Raw genomic sequence first — 6,035 nt, forward strand, 5'->3', positions numbered from 1 at the left:
TCTTCTACGAATTCTTTTATGTATGATTTAATATCTTTGCAAGTCTCTTCGAATTATCAGTTTGGTTTGGCCTACTAGATTGATATTTCTTGCAATGGGAGAAGTGCTTAACTTTGGGTCCAATCTTGCAGTGTCCTTCCCTAGTGACAGCAGGGGCAGCAAGGCACATATTGTCTTGTTGCCATCGAGGATAAAAATATGGGGTTTATATCATATTGCTTGAGTTTATCCCTCTACATCATGTCATCTTGCCTAATGCGTTACTCTGTTCTTATGAACTTAATACTCTAGATACATGCTGGATAGTGGTCGATGTGTGGAGTAATAGTAGTAGATGCATAATCATTTCGGTCTACTTGTCGCGGACGTGATGCCTATATACATGATCATGCCTAGATATTCTCAAAACTATGCTCTTTTCTATCAATTGCTCGACAGTAATTTGTTCACCCACTGTAGAATTTGCTATCTTGAGAGAAGCCACTAGTGAAACCTATGGCCCCCGAGTCTATCTTCCATCATAATATTTTCCTATCCACTTGCTATTTCCATCGTTGTTTATTTTGCAATCTTTATTTTCCAATCTATAAAACAAAAATACCAAAAATATTTATCTTATTATCTCTATCAGATCTCACTTTCGTAAGTGACCGTGAAGGGATTGACAACCCCTTTATCGCAATGGTTGCGAGGTTCTTGTTTGTTTGTGCAGGTACGAGGGACTTGCGTGTAATCTCCTACTAGATTGATACCTTGGTTCTCAAAAACCGAGGGAAATACTTACGCTACTTTGCTGCATCAAACTTTCCTCTTCAAGGTAAAACCAACACATGCTCAAGAGGTAGCACGCGCCCCTCCACCAACCGCGGCGCTGGCGTTCCCATGCGTTTGGCTGCACCCGCCACGCCCGTGCCCGTGCGCGTGCGCCCCTCAGCGGCATGGGACGCTGCCGTCGACCGCTACCTCTCTGCGGCGCCAGTTGTCGTCCTCCCGTGCCCCGCCCGTCTATCGCACGATGACATGATGTTTGATTTACAAATGAAGAACATTTTGTGCTGCCTTGAAGACTTCAACACGGCATCCCGAAGGACAACAACGACGGCGCGACACTCCGCCTCCGCCGCTGTCGGTAATAGTTTTTTTGGGGGTTAATACTATATCTCAAATTCTCAATCATATGAATATAAATTCACAGTGTCAATGAATGAAAGATATGGTTTGAACGAACTTGCATTTTTCTCTCTTAATGTGCAGACTTATCAAATGATTTTCTTTTGAAAAAAAGTCAATGGTTTTGAAATATAGAACACTCATCACAAAAATTTTAGTTAGAACACCTGTATGCAAACCGACAGCTTCCCGAGGAAGCCAAGGGAAAATGTGCCGAGCAGGATTTCTGCATCCCTTCAACGCAAACGGTTGTTTTGCATGACCCGTGTGCAACCACGTACAAACAATTGGGTAATATTTGCATATCTGTCATTTCGGGTATGTTGCCCTTTGTCAAACTGGAAAGATTGACATTTGTTTATCTAGTAACATTGCCATTTGTCAACCTTGTAACACTGCAATTTGTCAAAATATGCAGCTAAAAATCACTAGCACTATCTATTTTTTGCAACTAAAATCACTAGCACTGTTCATATGGACACCACTAGCAGGCGTGAGTTGATGGACGCATATGCAAATGTACCATTGATTACATACAACAAGTCATCAACCCACAATGACAACGAGGATACACATTGTATTATAGATCATTTCCAACAAAACATTCTAGTAAAGTAAAGTTTTTCTTACACAACAAATAACAAAGCGATGAAATGAACTTCAGCTCTACCACTCGTCGGCGTTGGAAACACTTGCTTTGAACCAGAATTGATTCTCTGGGAAGGGTCAGCTACTGTCAATCTCGAGACTAGTGCAGGACTGATCATCCAGGCTGAAGCGGGCTATGTCAGGACCCATAGTGCGATGGTAGGGAAGCATATCAATGACCGAGGTATAGATACAGTTGCTTCTCATAAATGGTAGTAACGTTGTGTCAACAGCAGCTGGATCCCCTATCACCATCGCTGGATAGTTTTGTCAAGGGAAGAGCGAGCTTCCTCCAAGAATTTCAATACTGAACCAAGGAGAAGGTGTTGGCGCTAGTACACTAGTATCCATCTCGAATACCCTGCAACAAATGTTGGAATAGGTTCGGAGAGTGCGACCGTGAGAGACAACACCTGCTTCCTTAGTAACATCAGCAGTGCCCTGTATACAGACAAGAAGAGGTGATCCATCAGAATAAGTTTCCAAGCGCGACTGATTATATGGGTCCTGCTCGTCCTCATGCTCGTGATCATCAGCATCGTCATCTCCCTCTTGGTTATAAAAATTATAAAGTATAGGTGGTGGATGCTACCTCTTGAGCACTGCGTTGGTTTTCCCTTGAAGAGGAGAGGGTGATGCAGCAAAGTAGCGTAAGTATTTCCCTGAGTTTTTGAGAACATAGGTATCAATCCAGTAGGAGACTACACGCAAGTCCCTTGTACCTACACAAACAAATAAGAACCTCACAACCAATGGGATAAAGGGGTTGTCAATCCCTTCATAGTCACTTACGAGAGTGAGATCTGATAGAGATAATAATAATAAGATAAATATTTTTGGTATTTTTATGATATAGATTGAAAGTAAATATTGCAAAATAAACGGCGGCAGAAATAGCTAGTTGACGGGAGATTAATATAATAGAGAATAGACCCGGGGGCCATAGGTTTCACTAGTGGCTTCTCTCAAGATAGCATAAGTATTACGGTGGGTGAACAAATTACTATCGAGCAATTGATTGATAAGGGCATAATTATGAGAATATCTAGGCATGATCATGTATATAGGCATCACGTCCGCGACAAGTAGACCAAAACGATTCTGCATCTACTACTATTACTCCACACATCGACCACTATCCAGCATGCATCTAGAGTATTAAGCTCATAAGAACAGAGTAACACATTAGGCAAGATGACATGATGTAGAGGGAAAAACTCAAGCAATATGATATAAACCCCATCTTTTCATCCTCGATGGCAACAATACAATACGTGCCTTGCTGCCCCTACTGTCACTGGGAAAGGACACCGCAAGATTAAACCCAAAGCTAAGCACTTCTCCCATTGCAAGAAAGATCAATCTAGTAGGCCAAACCAAACTGATAATTAGAAGAGACTTGCAAAGATAATTAAATCATACATATAAGAATTCAGAGAAGAACCAAATATTGTTCATAGATAATCTTGATCATAAACGCACAATTCATCAGATCTCGACAAACACACCGCAAAAAGAGTTACATCGAATAGATCTCCAAGAAGATCGAGGAGAACCTTGTATTGAGATCCAAAGAGAGAGAAGAAGCCATCTATATAATAACTAAGGACCGGAAGGTCTGAGGTAAACTACTCACACATCATCGAAGAGCCTATGGTGTTGATGTAGAATCCCTCCGTGATTGATTCCCCCTCCGGCGGAGTTCCGGAAAAGGCCCCAAGATGGCATCTCTTGGGTACAGAAGGTTGCGGCTATGGAAATAGGGTTTCGTGGTGCTGCTGGATGTTTTCGGGGTATGTGGATATATATAGGAGGAAGAAGTAGGTCAGTGGAGCCACGAGGGGCCCACGAGGGAGGGGTGCGTGTCCAGGGGGCAAGCGCTCCTCCCTGCCTCGTGGTCTCCTTGTTGATTTCTTGACGTCCACTCCAAGTCCTCTAGATCTTGTTTGTTCCTAAATTAACTCTCCCAAAGGTTTCATTTCGTTTGATATTCCTTTTCTGCGAAACACTGAAATAGGAAAAAAACAGCAATTTGCACTGGGCCTTGGGTTAGTAGGTTAGTCCCAAAAATAGTATAAAAGTGCTTAGTAAAGCCCATTAAACATCCAAAACAGATAATATAATAGCATGGTACAATCAAAAATTATAGATATGTTGGAGACGTATCAAGCATCCCCAAGATTAATTCCTACTCGTCCTCGAGTAGGTAAATGATAAAAATAGAATTTTTGATGTGGAATGCTACCTAGGATATTTCTCAATGTAATTTTCTTTATTGTGGCATGAATGTTCAGATCCGAAAGATTCAAGACAAAAGTTTAATATTGACATAAAAATAGTAATACTTCAAGCATACTAACAAAGCAATCATGTCTTCTCAAAATAACAAGGCCAAAGAAAGTTATCCCTACAAAATCATATAGTCTCTCTATGCTCTATCTTCATCACACAAAGTATTTAATCATGCACAACCCCGATGACAAGCCAAGCAATTGTTTCATACTTTTGGTGTTCTCAAACTTTTTCAATCTTCACGCAATATATCAGTGTGAGCCATGGAAATAGCACTATAGGTGGAACCGAATGGTGGTTGTGGAGAAGACAAAAAATGGAGAAGATAGTCTCACATCAACTAGGTGTATCAACGGGCTATGGAGATGCCCATCAATAGATATCAATGTGAGTGAGTAGGGATTGCCATGCAACGGATACACTAGAGCTATAAGTGTATGAAAGCTCAACAAAAGAAACTAACTGGATGTGCATCCAACTTGCTTGCTCACGAAGACCTAGGGCATTTTGAGGAAGCCCGTCATTGGAATATACAAGCAACGTTCTATAATGTAAAATTCCCACTAGTATATGAAAGTGACAACATATGAGACTCTCTATCATGAAGATCATGGTGCTACTTTGAATCACAAGTGTGGTAAAAGGATAGTAACATTGTCCCTTCTCTCTTTTTCTCTCCTTTTCTTATTTGGGCCTTTCCTTCTTTTTTATGGCCACTTTTTCCCCTTTATTTATTTATTTATTTTTCGTCCGGAGTCTCATCCCGACTTGTGGGGGAATCATAGTCTCCATCATCCTTTCCTCACATGGGACAATGTTCTAAATGATGATCATCTCACCTTATTTACTAACAACTCAAAAATTACAACTCAATTCTTAGAACAAAATATGACTCTATGTGAATGCCTCCGGCGGTGTACTAGGATGTGCAATGACTCATGAGTGACATGTATGAAAGAATTATAAAGGTGGCTTTGCCACAAGTACGATGTCAACTACATGATCATGCAAAGTAATATGACAATGATGAAGCATTTCATATTAAACGGAACGGTGGAAAGTTGCATGGCAATATATCTCGGAATGGCTATGGAAATGCCATAATAGGTAGGTATGGTGGCTGTTTTGAGGAAGGTATATGGTGGGTTTATGGTACCGGCGAAAGTTGTGCGGTACTAGAGGCTAGAAATGGTGGAAGGGTGAGATTGCGTATAATCCATGGACTCAACATTAGTCATAAAGAACTCGCATACTTATTTGCAAAAAAATTATTAGTTATCGAAACAAAGTACTACGCACATGCTCCTAGGGGGATAGATTGGTACGAAAATACCATCGCTCGTCCCTGACCGCCACTCATAAGGAAGACAATCAATAAATAAATCATGCTCCCACTTCATCACATAACGGTTCACCATACGTGCATGCTACGGGAATCACAAACTTTAGAACAAGTATTTCTCAAATTCACAACTACTCAACTACCATGACTCTAATATCACCATCTTCATATGTCAAAACAATCATCAAGTATCAAACTTCTCATAGTATCCAATGCACTTTTTATGATGGTTTTTATTATACCCATCTTGCATGCCTATCATATTAGGACTAATTTTATAACCAAAGCAAATTGCCATGTTGTTCTAAATGACTCTCAAAATAATATAAGTGAAGCATGAGAGATCAATAATTTCTATAAAATAAAACCACCACCATGCTCTAAAAATATATGTGAAGCACTAGAGCAAAATTATCTAGCTCAAAAGATAAAAGTGAAGCACATAGAGTATTCTAATAAATTCCAATTCATGTGTGTCTCTAAAAAAAGTTATGTACAGCAAGGATGATTGTGTCAAACTGAAAAGCAAAGACTCAAATCATACAAGACGCTCCAAGCAAAACACATATCATGTGGTGAATAA

The sequence above is a fragment of the Triticum urartu genome, chromosome 3A (genome assembly GCF_056163025.1).
Source record: "Triticum urartu cultivar PI428250 chromosome 3A, HENAU_Tu73, whole genome shotgun sequence".
In the NCBI taxonomy this organism is placed as follows: domain Eukaryota; kingdom Viridiplantae; phylum Streptophyta; class Magnoliopsida; order Poales; family Poaceae; genus Triticum; species Triticum urartu.